The 14,840-nt window shown below is 37.5% G+C and overlaps 1 long non-coding RNA gene across 3 annotated transcripts; it reads left to right on the forward strand.

Annotated features, from left to right (window-relative positions):
• Positions 1–52: 52 nt before the first annotated feature.
• On the forward strand, positions 53–14,395 carry LOC126963136 (uncharacterized). Of its 3 annotated transcripts, none has more exons than XR_007728952.1 (3): positions 53–145; positions 10,682–13,422; positions 13,974–14,395. It is a non-coding gene; the product is annotated as an uncharacterized LOC126963136 (long non-coding RNA). The 3 variants fall into 3 exon arrangements; XR_007728953.1 differs by having other exon boundaries at positions 10,682–11,026; positions 11,274–14,395; XR_007728951.1 differs by having other exon boundaries at positions 10,682–14,395.
• Positions 14,396–14,840: the final 445 nt, after the last annotated feature.

The following is a 14,840-nucleotide window of genomic DNA, read 5'->3' on the forward strand; positions in this document are numbered from 1 at the left end:
TACCATAAAAACTTTTGGGTGAAGAACATAAATATTTTTCTTTCCAGGTGGTGCTGAGCTACAATCAATATTTTCTGCAACTGGCTCCTCTAGGATCTACTGATTTAAATCTAAAGATGAAGTCAGTAAAGCATCAGAAAAAAAGGTACTAACTTTTATTTTAAAATTATATAATATAAAAAATTGTAATATTTTATTACTGGAATGCTTACTTGAACTTTTAATGGTTTTTTATTTAACATAAAACATATAAAAATTTTTCTTAAAAAGCATAATATTTTTATATCATACATGTTTGGTGAAAATTTATGGCTGGGCGTGGTGGCTCACACCTGTAATCCCAACACTTTGGGAAGCTGAGGCGGGCAGATCACAAGGTCAGGAGATCGAGACCATGGTAAAACCCCATCTCTACTAAAAATACAAAAAATCAGCCGGGCGTGGTGGCAGGTGCCTGTAGTCCCAGCTACTCAGGAGGCTGAGTCAGGAGAATGGCATGAACCTGGGAGATGGAGCTTGCAGTGAGCCGACATTGCACCGCTGCACTCCAGCCTGGGTGACAGAGCGAGACTCTGTCTCAAAAAAAAAAAAAAAAAAAAAAAAAAAAAAAAAAAAAAAAATGTGGCATTTTAAACCATGTTTCTAGGCTTCTTTAACAAACTTTTTAGTGGATCTTACAAATAAAAACCTGTATTGAGTTTTACATACTCAAATGTTTCAATAGGCAGCTGTTTAAACAAGTAAAACTACCAACTTTTTATTAGTGCTTTGTATCCTGTAATTTTTATTACAATTACAATGATAGATTTAGATTTCAACCGACATCATTTTGTTATATTAGTACTGTGGTCATTGGCAATGGTTGCATGTAATGCAATTGACACCATACCATCAAATTTATGTAATTTTAAGTGCTGATTTATATGGATCTTTCCTCATGAAAAAATAAGGTTTTCCTAAGACTTTTCACCTTTTATGTTACTTACTTATTTGTTTTTTGATTAGCTTTTGAAAACAGTCTTAAAATCAAAGTTTCAAGCTTTATTACAAAGAACATTATCTGAACCATTTGAGAGTAAATTGCTGACACTCTACCATGATTTCTGATTTCTTAGTGGGTATTCCTACAAGTCAGGACATTCTATGTGACTACAATATAATCTTCACAGAAATTTAACATTAATATATTCTAAGATTTAATTCTTAGATTTTTTGTTTTATTACTTGTCTATAATATTCCTTGTTGCAAAAGATTCCATTCAGATCCATTGATTATATTTATTTTTTATATCTCTTAGACTTTCAATGAGAGCAGTTTCTCAGTCTTTCCTTGATATTTATGACCTTGAATCTTTAGAAGATAAAGTTTAGTAATGCAGAATGTTCTTCAATTGGGTTTTTGTAATGTTTCCTTGTAATTAGTTTTATATCATACTTTTTGAACATGGCTATCACAGAAATGCTCCTGTGATCTTATTGCATCCTATTATTTGACCACAATTTTGATTTGGCCTGTTACTGGTGATGTTAGATTTTATTATTAATGGTGGTATCTGCTGAATATCTTCTCTGTCATGTTATTTTTTCACTTTTTAATGAATTACTATTTTGTAGAGAGTTCATTTGAGACTATATGAATATCTCTTTCTCATCAAACCTTCAAGTTATTAATTTACTTGTATCAGTATAGATTCATGGTTCATTCTATTTAATAGGTTATAACTTGTTAATTTTTTTTTTTTATTATTATACTTTGAGTTCTAGGGTACATGTGCATAACGTGCAGGTTTGTTACATATGTATACTTGTGCCATGTTGGTGTGCTGCACCCATCAACTCGTCAGCACCCATCAACTCGTCATTTACATCAGGTATAACTCCCAGTGCAATCCCTCCCCCCTCCCCCCTTCCCCATGATAGGCCCCGGTGTGTGTGATGTTCCCCTTCCCGAGTCCAAGTGATCTCATTGTTCAGTTCCCACCTATGAGTGAGAACATGCGGTGTTTGGTTTTCTGTTCTTGTGATAGTTTGCTAAGAATGATGGTTTCCAGCTACATCCATGTCCCTACAAAGGACACAAACTCATCCTTTTTTATGGCTGCATAGTATTCCATGGTGTATATGTGCCACATTTTCTTAATCCAGTCTGTCACTGATGGACATTTGGGTTGATTCCAAGTCTTTGCTATTGTGAATAGTGCCGCAATAAACATACGTGTGCATGTGTCTTTATAGCAGCATGATTTATAATCCTTTGGGTATATACCCAGTAATGGGATGGCTGGGTCATATGGTACATCTAGTTCTAGATCCTTGAGGAATCGCCATACTGTTTTCCATAATGGTTGAACTAGTTTACAATCCCACCAACAGTGTAAAAGTGTTCCTATTTCTCCACATCCTCTCCAGCACCTGACTTTTAATGATCGCCATTCTAACTGGTGTGAGATGGTATCTCATTGTGGTTTTGATTTGCATTTCTCTGATGGCCAGTGATGATGAGCATTTTTTCATGTGTCTGTTGGCTGTATGAATGTCTTCTTTTGAGAAATGTCTGTTCATATCCTTTGCCCACTTTTTGATGGGGTTGTTTGTTTTTTTCTTGTAAATTTGTTTGAGTTCTTTGTAGGTTCTGGATATTAGCCCTTTGTCAGATGAGTAGACTGCAAAAATTTTCTCCCATTCTGTAGGTTGCCTGTTCACTCTGATGGTATTTTCTTTTGCTGTGCAGAAGCTCTTTAGTTTAATGAGATCCCATTTGTCAATTTTGGCTTTTGCTGCCGTTGCTTTTGGTGTTTTAGACATGAAGTCTTTGCCCATGCCTATGTCCTGAATGGTACTACCTAGGTTTTCCTCTAGGATTTTTATGGTATTAGGTCTAACATTTAAGTCTCTAATCCATCTTGAATTAATTTTCGTATAAGGAGTAAGGAAAGGATCCAGTTTCAGCTTTCTACTTATGGCTAGCCAATTTTCCCAGCACCATTTATTAAATAGGGAATCCTTTCCCCATTTCTTGTTTCTCTCAGGTTTGTCAAAGATCAGATGGCTGTAGATGTGTGGTATTATAGGAAACTTGTTAATATTTTTCAAAACTTTTTCTTTGGAGAAATGTTCAACTTTTTCATATAAAAAAGTCATGACTTTACATCATTGGAGCACTTGTGGCATCAATAGTGGCACTTCACATGTTTTGAGGTTCATGGCATTGCAAAAAGAATAATGGAAAACAGACAAGAACCATGAGAAATTACCTTTTACTGTACGACACATTTTCCTAGGTAAACGAATTGCTCCTGTGGAGACGATTATCATCACATGGTGTTTTGAGCTGATACTCCCAACACTTGAGCTCACTGCAGTAGTACCAGGTGGTCATAAACTTACTACAGTAGTACAATACATACTAAAGTTAACTTTGTGCAGTTATAATTTAATGCTGCATTTTTATGCTTGTTTACATTTCTCTTAGTTGAAGCTGGCATCATGTTCTTTATATGCATACATTTTGATAAATTTTCACTTTTTATAATTGATTTTGTACATTTCATGGTAGCAATGATAAAATAGACTAGTAATTGTATAAATATTTTTGTTTGCTATTTCTGTTATTTGGTTCATCTGCAGGTTTTTACAAATTGCCATTAATTTCCAAATTGTTTTATATTTCTTGAAAAATATCTGCTAACAAGAGCACCCATGCAGTTCACACCATGTCATTCAAGGGTCAATTGCATCTGTAACTCCCATCTCTGATAGTAACCTGGCTCCCTTCATGCTTAGTATATAGTAAGTCCTTACTTAATGTGGTCAATAGGTCTTGGAATTGAGCTTGAGTGAAATACGTATAATAAAACCACTTTTACCATAGGCTAACTGATATAAATAAGAGTGACATTCCTATGATATATTTCTGGGCCCAGAAACATCACCGAACTTCTAAATAAGGACCCAAAACACTTCTAACAAACATTAAACATTGAAATCAATGTGAGCTTTACATAGCTTTACATAGCTCACATTGATTTCAATGTTTAATGTTTGTTAGAAGACTTTTTCTAAAGATTAATAAAAATAAGTAAGATATTTTTTACTCAAATTTCTGGTGAACCACTGAGTGATGGCAGTTGTAGTGGTGGTGGGTTGCATCAAGCAATCAATGTCAGCAGATTTCAGATTGTAAGGAGCACCACTTACCATTATGCAGTTCAGAAACAGGAACAAGTATGTCAGCCTCACAGAGTGCTTTTGTATGGCATCATTGTCAACAAGAGCACTTTTGTGATTATCGTAGTTCTCACAGATTTTTATTTTACAGTAATTTGCATTCATTCACTTGATCCTTTTCCAACCTGCTTGTTCCAGTTCGGGTTTGCAGATGGCAGGAGCTTCTCCTGGCAGTTTTGGGTGCCAGGAGGGAACCCTATTATTATAGAGTTTCTTTGTCAATGCTGCTCAGTGATTTAATCTAAATTATAAGTGTTTGAAAAGGATTAATTGTCCTACATCAAACTTGTAAGCAATGTCATGTACATAATGACATTGCACAGTCACTCACACACACATCCACTGTTGGTTAGACTGGCATCATGTAGACACATCAGTTAATCTCATCTACTGAGCTTTGGGATGTAGGACAAAAACAGAGTCCCTGAAGAAACCCCACACAGACATAATGAGAACATTTAAACGCCTCACGGACGGGGACCTCAGATGAGATTTGTTTTTCATCAATGTTATAATGAAATGCCATTATTCAAGGACCTGCTGTACTCACTTATTTGTTCAGTACCCTTCTGTGTGACCAGTCTCTTGTGTCTCTGCCCTTAGGCGAGTCCTCACTCCCTCTGGGACTTCAACATCCTTCATCAGGTTGCCTCTGCTGCTTTCCCTCTGTCTTCACCCCTGTCTTTCTCAGATGTTTTGTGCCAAGCTGCCCTTTTAGGCAGAATTTTTTTTCTGCTCACGTGCTGAAAACCAATGCTAGGCTGTCCTTCTCCATCCCTGCATGGATTCCTCCTGACTCTATTTAGTTTTTGACATTTTATTATATTTCACCCACCATTCAGGGGTGCTCTCAATTGATTCTTTTCTTTTTTTTTTTTTCATTATACTTTAAGTTCTAGGGTACACGTGCACATGTTACATATGTATACATGTGCCATGTTGGTGTGCTACACCCATTAACTCGTCATTTACATTAGGTGTATCTCCTAATACTATCCCTCCTCCCTTCCCCAACCCCACGACAGGCCCCAGTGTGTGATGTTCCCCTTCCTGTGTCCAAGTGTTCTCATTATTCAATTCCCACCTTTGAGTGAGAACATGCAGTGTTTGGTTTTTCTCCTTGCAATAGTTTGCTGAGAATGATGGTTTCCAGCTCCATCCATGTCCCTACAAAGGACATGAACTCATCTTTTTAATGGCTGCATAGTATTCCATGGTGGGTGTATATGTGCCACATTTTCTTATTCCACTCTATCATTGATGGACATTTGGGTTGTTTCCAAGTCTTTGCTATTGTGAATAGTGCCGCAATAAACATATGTGTACATGTGTCTTTATTGCAGCATGATTTATAATCCTTTGGGTATATACCCAGTAATGGGATGGCTCTTACTTAAGGTCAGAGTTGATGGTCAAAAAATGTGTACATGTTGCTTATTTACCAATGTGATGAGTCCTGGGGTCTGTAGGTAGAGCTTATATGATAAAAGAGCATAGTTTAGTAAGTTCAAGAGAATCTTCTCCAAGGAAGTGATATTGAAGTTATTGAAAGATAAGTAGGGGATGGCTATACAGGTCAGGGAGGTGTGAGGAAGGATTCAGAGAAGGAGCATTCATGGCCAGGATCAAGCAGAGGCATAGGACTTGAGTTGCTGTGGCTATGCGAAGTGTTTTAGTGGGGATGGGGATGGGGATGCCTGAACTTGACTCTTCTTTGCCAGACTGTGATGAGGGGTTCAGGACACTGGGCACCCCGATCCTGGCCAGTAAATATGGTAACCTTCTACTGTGATCTGAATGTTTGTGCCCCCATACCCCTATATTTTATATGCTGAAACCCAAAATCATAAAGTGATAATATTAAGAGATGGGGCCTCTGGGAGGTGATTAGGTTTTGAGGGCAAACCCCTCACAAATGGTGGGATTAGTGATTAGTGTCCTTATAGAAGGGACTCCAGAGAGCTCATTGCCCCCTGTGCCATGTGAGATATAGTAAGAAGACACCATCTATGAGGAGCTAGCTCTTTTAATTGTGATGTTAGGGGGTCAATTTTAGATCTTTCCAGCTTTCTGTTGTGGGAATTTAGTGCTGTAAGTTTCCCTCTTAACATTGCTTTAGCCGTGTCCCAGAGATTCTGGTACATTGTCTCTTTGTTCTCATTGGTTTCAAAAAACTTCATTATTTCTGCCTTAATTTCATTATTTACCCAGTGGTAATTCAGGAACAGGTTGTTCAATTTCCATGTAATTTTGTGGTTTTGAGTGAGTTTCTTAATCCTGAGATCTAATTTGTACATATACAAATTAGAGTACACCATGGAATACTATGCAGCCATATAAAAGAATGAGCTCATGTCCTTTGCAGGGACATGGATGAAACTGGAAGCCATCATTCTCAGCAAACTAACACAGGAACAGAAAACCAAACCCTGCATGTTCTCCCTCATAAATGGGAGTTGAACAGTGAGAACACATGGACACAGGGAGGGAACCATCACACACCGTGGCTTGTCAGGGATTGGAGGGGAAGGGAAGGGAGAGGATTATGACAAATACCTAATGCATGTGGGACTTAAAAGCCAGATGACGGGTTAATAGGTGCAGCAAATCATCATGGCACATGTATACCTATGTGGCAAACCTGCACGTTCTGCACATGTATCCCAGAACTTAAAGTAAAAATTTAAAAAAGGATATACATATCATATGCATAAAAAAGATACAAAATGCTTATGAACAGAAAGATTCTATATTGTAAATAAGTCATTTATATTTATTAAATAATGGTTGAATGAAATCCTACTCAAAATCCTATCAGGTAATTTGAAAATTGACAAGCTAATTTTAAATGTATTTGAAAATGTAAAAGACCGAGAAGAATCAAGAAAGTTCTGAAGAAGAGCAGAGCTCAAGAATGTATACCATCAGGTGTTTCAATCTTTATTACAATTAAAATAAGATGATATTAGCAGAAGGACATATAAATAAAGAAACCAGAAACAAATTCATATTTATACCATCCCCTGATTTATGACAAAGGTGAAACTGCAGTGTAGTGAGGCCACAATAATCTTTTCAATAAATGTTAGTAGATCACTTGGATATCATTATGGGGGAATAAAAGAATTTGACCCCTATCTTACATCATAAACAAAGGTCAGTATAGGTGGGTTATAAAGCTAAATGTGAAAGGTTAAAAATTTTTTTATAAAGCTTCTGTAACAGCCGGGAGCAGTGGCTCATGCCTGTAATCCCAGCACTTTGGGAGGCCGAGGCGGGCAGATCACGAGGTCAGGAGATTGAGACCATCCTGGCTAACAAGGTGAAACCCCTACTCTACTAAAAATATAAAAAATTAGCTGGGCGTGGTGGCAGGTGCCTATAGTCCCAGCTACTCGGGAGGCTACGGGAGGCTAAGGCGGGAGAATTGCTTGAACTCGGGATGAGGAGGTTGCAGTGAGCCGAGATCATGCCAGTGCACCCCAGCCTGGATTACAAAGTGAGACTCCATCTCAAAAAACAAACAAACAAACAAACAAGCAACAACAAAAAACAAAGTTTCTATAGCATAAGAGAATATCTTTATGACACTGAGGTTGACAAAAATTTCTTGAGTAAGACTAAATAAGCATTAATTATACAGAAAAAGTCTGATAAATTGGACTACATTAAAATTAAGAACTTTGTGTTAAGAAAGTCACCATTAAGAGAAAGAAAAGGCAAGTTAAAGTGGGAGAAGATATCGGCAATGTTTATGTCCAATCAAAAACTTATATCCAAAATATATGAAAAATGCCTATAAATCAGTTACAGAATATATTCAAAGAGCCAATTAAGCATCAGAAAATGTCTTCATCAAGGGCATGCAACTTAAAGTGACAATGGGATACCATGACACATAGACCAGTCTGGTCAAAATAAAAAATACAGACACTGTCAAGTGACTGCAAGGATATGGAGCAACTAGAACTGGCAAAGGTAAAATAGCACAACCACTTCAAAAAATTCTTAGGCAGCATTTGATGAAGTTAATATATACATATTTTAAGACCCAATTTCATACTTGTTATATACCCGACAGAAATGAATACAAGTGTGTACCAAAAGACATATAAGAATGTTCATAGCAGCAGCATTTGTCATAGTCAAGAGCTGGAAGCAACCCAGTTGTGCATCAGTGGTAGAATGGATGACTAAATTGTAGTGTATTCTTACAATAAAATACTATAGAGCAATGAAAATAAACAAACTATGGCTATGTTCAACAACATGGATAAATCTTACCAACAATGTTAGACAAATGAAGCCAAACCAAAAAATACACATATTCTATGAATCCATATATGCAAAGTTCACAATAGGTGATAGTGGCTACTGTTTTGGGAAGTAGTGAGGAAAGGACTAAGAGAGTACTGCAGAGGGGGCTCTGTGTGTTTGTAATTTCTATTTCCCAGTGCAGGTGTGGTTTACATGAGCATGTTCACTTTGTGGAAATTCATTGAGCTGTAACTAAATATATGGAATTATTTATGAATGACATGATATATAATTCAATGGGAACTTGGGAGGATAGGGAGGAGGTGGGGGAGCTAAAGAGACGTGAGTGGCCAAATGCTTACAATTGTTATTGTTGGGTTATGTATACCTGGGAATTTGTTGTACTATCCTTGCCATTTTGTGTATGTTTGAAGTTTTCCATTATAAAAAAGGACAAAAAAAAGACAGAGAAAACTAAAAAAGAAAAAAAAAAAAAAAAGTATTGTGCTTGTTACTAAAACCAATCTTAAGGCCAGTTACTAAAATGTAAACTCCTACAATTTTGAATAGCTATTTGCTAATACATTGATTTGCTGCATTCTTGGGATTAGCTTAGCCTGTCCATTCCTTTTTTAACTTGCTCCCTTCCTTCCCTTTTAATAAAGTCCTGCCTAAGCTCTAGGCTCTATTTTCCACCTCTCCCCTAAGATTAGGGATTGTTCCATTTTAAGTCAGTGGCCTTATCTCTCCCTGTTCTCCTAGTGTAACTCTTACCTTACCTAGCAGCAGGCCCTCTGTATTAGGGCAGCCCATGATATTGCTTTTATGATTAATCTTCCCTTATCCACAAACTTAACTGTTGAGAAGCAGGAGAAAGTGTGTGCCCAGGAGCTGGATTCAGAGACCCATGGTTACCCAATTCTACTTATGATTCCATTCATTACACTGTTTTAGGAAAATAAACAGATCTTGATTTTTGCATAAGAGTTGATTCTTCAACAAGCAAATGGGAAAATTGGCAGGCCCAGATATGTGCGTATAGCTGCTATTGGTTGGAAATTTGAACACAAAAATCTTTATCTACCCAGCCTGTGAGCTACAAATCTGGACTGAGTATAAAAAAGAATAAAACTAAATACCACATGTTCTCACTTATAAGTGGAAACTAAACATTGAGTACACATGAACTTATAGATGGGAACAATAGACACTGGGGAACAGGAGAAGAGAAGGAGAGAGAAAAGGGTTGAAAAACTACCAATTCTGTGCTGTGCTCACTACCTGGATGATGGATTTATTTGTACTCCAGCCTTAACATTACACAATATATCTTTGTAACAAACTTGTACTTGTACCCCCAAATTTAAAATAAAAGTTGAAAAAAAAAGAATAAAAAGTGGCTGGCTATGTAACACAAAGATACTGTGGCTTGTCTTAAAAATAGGCTCTGACCCCTGAGGATAAAAATCAGACTTCTCCATGCGGGTCTAGTTGACATGATTAGACAACTCTACTAGAGTTCTGCCTTAGTGGTTGTCATATACATTGTCATAGACATCCTTGAAAAGAAAAAACAAGACAAGAGAGGAAAACTGAAGCTTCAAAATCCTTCCTGTATTTCTAAACATCTCTCATTGGATTGCTTGCATTCCTCCAACTGATAGATTCCAGAAGCTCATATAGTTACAAATAAGAACATGAGTGGTAAATATCCCCCCAAATTATTTCAGAACTCAGTCATTATAAATTGATTTTATATTCATATAGTTATCTTTTTATTGATCCATAATTCAAATTTAGCAAAAAATTAAAGATGAATCATAAATGAACACTTGGAAAAAGGTTCAATGTTGGCATTTTATCAAAATAGGTTAATAATTTCTTATTCCTTTCTCATAAAAAACTGGATAAATAGAAATTTTAATCTTCATAAAAATGGAAATTCCAATGCAGATCAAGTATTTGGTTGTTTGGTTTGTTGAAAGCTTGACTTTGTTCGCTTCATTTAGACAGACTATAAGATGAAAAACTTTTAACACTAGAAACAAAATTTAGCATTAGAATCACAGAGAATGGGATTTTGAAATGCCTCTGTAAGTTTATAGATGTTCCTAAAGTTCCATGTTTAATATTTTGAATAAAATAGGTGGCCATGCTCAGGATCTAGGAAGTTAATAGTAGCCTCTTTCTTTTTCAGATACGTGTTGACCAGTGGTCATGCCACTGCCTATCTATTTGTTGAAAATATTGTTTACACAGTAAGTTTATCTCTGTTTGCTGAGCCATTCTTAAGTAGCTCATGTGTGACTTGTACTTCTTTCTCTAAACCCTATATATACGACCTCCCTTGTTATTATTCCTTATTTTAACTCCTCAAAATATATTTGATAGATCCTTTAAAGGCCTGAATGGTTATGAAACACAAAGTCAAAGTTTCTTGACAGGTGATTAGCAGATTTCCCCGTTCTTCAAATGACCATTTCACATCTACCTGCAAAGGAGAGCAACACTCAGAATGGTGGTGTTTCTCAAATCATCCAAGGTAACAGAAAGTCTTTCTCTACTATTTATGAGAAGGCCCATCACTAGATTGAAAGCTCTTCTGGAAGTGACTCTGCCTGTATGTTCCCTACAAACCCCTAGAGAGTTAGCTGCTGAGATGGCTATATTTTCAAACTCGAGCTGACTTGGAGAAAGCAGATCTGGAGTGGAGACATAGAATTTCTCATGGAAAGTGAAAATAACTCACTGAAAATCATGTTTTTTCAAACTCTTCTGTCTTTCCACAGTATGTTCTTGTTACTGATTTTCAGAAAGCTGGTTTTGAGACTACAGCTTGGATTAAAGTAAGTTTTGTCTAGAATTGTTTCTCTATTCAGTATAGACATTTTCATGCTATGATTTATTTCTAAGCCTAGGGGAAACAATAAACAACATCTGGTTATCTTATTTCAAATTTGATATGTATAAATTGTGGATTGATCTTTATTGGAGCAAATTTGCAATCCAAATTCTCTTGGTGATTTATTTGCTTGGCACCTAATACACCTCTAAGCTTACAACAGTCATCTCATTTCAAATGTAAAGCCCCATTTTAAAAACAAAAACCATATACATACCCAAATATATAGAAAATAAAGAAAGACTAAAAAAATTTAATTTCCATAATTTTATCAAGAGACAGTCACTACTAATGCTTTGCTGGGGATCCTTCCAGACATTGTTCTATGTCTGTGTGTGTGTGTATTTTTAAATAAGATGATGCATTACAGAACACAAGGCTTTATTATTAAAAAAAGATTAGACACAATTTCTATGCCTTAAAATATAATTTAACACAATTATTGTTTATGATTATAGATTATTAAGTTTTATAGATGTTCCATCATTTATTTCAGCAGTCTCCTATTTTAGACATTTTCATTATTTCCAACATTTAAAGATTATATCTAAATCTTTATTTTTGTCTCTCATGAAGTATCATGACCTGCCTGATGTTTAAATGCTCTGCTAAAAAAAATGAGTATGAGGTGATAAGTCAATGTGGAATAGGTAATCTCCTAAGATAGCAGTCCCCAACTTTTTTGGCATCAGGGACTGGTTTCATGGAAGATAATTATTCCATGGACAAGAGGACTTCCATGAGTCTCCTAGGAGCTGGTTTCAGGATGCTTCAAGAACGTTACATTTATTATGTACTTTATTTCTTTTATATGTTACATTGTAATATATAAGAAAATAATTATATACCATAATACAGAATCAGTGGGAGTCCTGAGCTTGTTTTTCTGCAACTAGATAGTCCCATCTGGGGGTAATGGGAGACAGTGAGAGATCATCAGGCATTAAATTTTCAGAAAGAACATGCAACCTAGGTCCTTTGCATGCACAGTTCTCAATAGGGTTCATGCTTCTATGAGAATCTAGTGCCCCTGCTGATCTGACAGAAGGCAGAACTTCAGGTGGGAATGCCAGTGATAGGGAATGGCTATAAATACAGATGTAGCTTTGCTTGCGCACCTGTTGTGCACTTCCTGCTGTGCAGCCTGGTTCCTAACAGGCCATGGTCTGCTACCAGTCCATGGCCTGTGTTGTGGGTTGGGGCCCACTGCCCTAAGAGACAGTGGCAATTAATCCAGGTTAAATGTGATGATGTCTTTAGCCTAGGATGTTAGAGGAGGAGGCAGTGAGAAGTGGTCAGAGCCTGGATTTATTTTATCTTTTTAAAAGCTAACAGAACTTGCATATAGATTAGATTGTGTGTTGTGGAAGAAAGAAAGAAGTCAAGGATCATCATATTAAGAGAACAAAGGAGGAAAAATGAACAACTCAGTAGATGCTTAAAGAAACACTGTTAAGAGGCAATATCCATTTCAGATTTAAAAAAAAAAATTCTTTGCAAATTGAACAGAACAATTGAAGTCCCAAAATGATCAATAAAAACATCTTACTGATTTTGTCCATTCAGCCACTCTCTTACCAGATTAATGAATCCTTGTTGTATACAGCCTTAGGTTGGAGCAAACACTTGCCATGAATTGAGAGGGGCCCGCGTCACTATGGTATAAATCTTAAGAGAAAGGCCAGCCATGACAGCAAAAGCATGTTCATCTTCAGAGTACTTTGGGGACACTCATAACTTCAAGTCATTGTTAAAAATTCTGAGACAAGGGAATTAGGAAGATTGACCTCCCCAGTAAGCTATGAGTCATGAGAATCTTTCCATAAGGAGAGCTAGCTAGGATGCAGGCATTCTGTGGCAGGTGGAGTTCGGGTGAATCTGCCAGTCCAGCCGAGAAGCCTTGTCTAAGTGACTGTTTTCCTCTGCAGTTCAGTCATCTGACTGTCTGGGGAAGCACACTGACTGGTCTGGTGTTCTTTGGCATCTACTTAACCATCTGGTCCCCCATTCTTATTGCCCTAAATATGAGAGGACAGGTAAGTATGCCAGATTGGAAGTTTGCCTTCTGTGTCTTGTGATAACAATGTTTCTCCATGTGTAGGCAAGCAGGCTCTCTGTGTTTTGCAACTGTATTGAGGTTCAGTAGAGGCTGGTGCTACCTGTTTCTATCAGGATCTATCAGGAGGTAAACCAAATTAAAGAATCTGGAAGATGTCATCTAGTCCACAGAAATGGCATTTTAAATTTAAAGTATTATAAAAAGTCAACCTAAACCCCCTTACTTACCTGGCATGTCCACATTTTCATAATAAATTATGTGTTAATTGCACATCATACTGATATGTACACTTTATGGCCCTTTGGAAACTGGAGCTATTTTGAGTTGTTCATAATCCAGTGATTATATTGGTTACAGTTTTGATGTTGTACTCTGATTAGTAGTTATCCTCTGTTGAGTCATCTGTGGAAGTTAAATCTAACAGCTCTATGAACCAGTATCTCTTTGAACTAGAGAGGCTGAGATTAAAGGTCTTTATACTCACTTGAATGTCTTTTTATTTTTTTCTTTTATACTACCTTTTTCTAGTGCATGAGATTGAGCCATCAACTGTGACAAACTGGATCATGGAATCTCACAGTATCAAGTTTGGATAGAAAGGAGCTTGGCAGTCTTGTGGTCCACACCTCCTCAGTTTACCAAGGAAGCTGTGCAAGCACAGGTCTCCAGGTTCATCCCAGAGACCCCACCCTGGGGTTGCCCACAGCAGTCCTGTCCTTAGACCCCCAAAACAGGCTGCTGGGCCCTATGTTTTAGGGACCTCTGCACTGGCCCTCCTTCGCTGGGTGTATTTCTCTGCACAGAGTGAAAAGCTGTGATGCACACAGCCCCTTCTAGTGTGTTCTCTGGGCTCCCAGGAACCCAGGCCTCTTTCTCAAACAGCCAAATGCCCATTACCAAGGCCTGCTTGGGCCTCCTTCCAGATGCAGGCCAGATTGCACAACTCTAGGTCCGAGGGGCAACTGTTTGCAAGGGGTGTGCACTGAGTAGATTGATGTTTGCACTGGTGTTTCCACCCACGTTTAAAGGAGGATGTTCATGCTGGGGCACAGAACCCAGTGGAAAGGGAAGAACAGTGGGTCAGACTTTAATTGGTGTTTCCCACCCAGGAATACATATTTTAGGGGCAGGTCTGTGCATGGCACAGCTGTCTGCTATCTCTGCCTCACTTACTCTGCAGAAGTAAATGAAACCCCTGGGTTGACTGCAGTCTAGACTGTGTCCAGCAGCTGTTTTTTGTGAGGTAGCCCTGAGTAGTGTTGCTTGCCTTTTGACCTGGTGGCTCAATTGGCTAATATCCCAGGGTGCAGAGGACCTCCGCTGAGGGTGCTAAGTGGGATGGACCTGTCCTGCACGAGTGGGTGTGCTTGCCCTCTAATGCATTTTTGCTTTTTG

Source organism: Macaca thibetana, chromosome 9 (assembly GCF_024542745.1).
Source record: "Macaca thibetana thibetana isolate TM-01 chromosome 9, ASM2454274v1, whole genome shotgun sequence".
Classification (NCBI taxonomy): Eukaryota; Metazoa; Chordata; class Mammalia; order Primates; family Cercopithecidae; genus Macaca; species Macaca thibetana.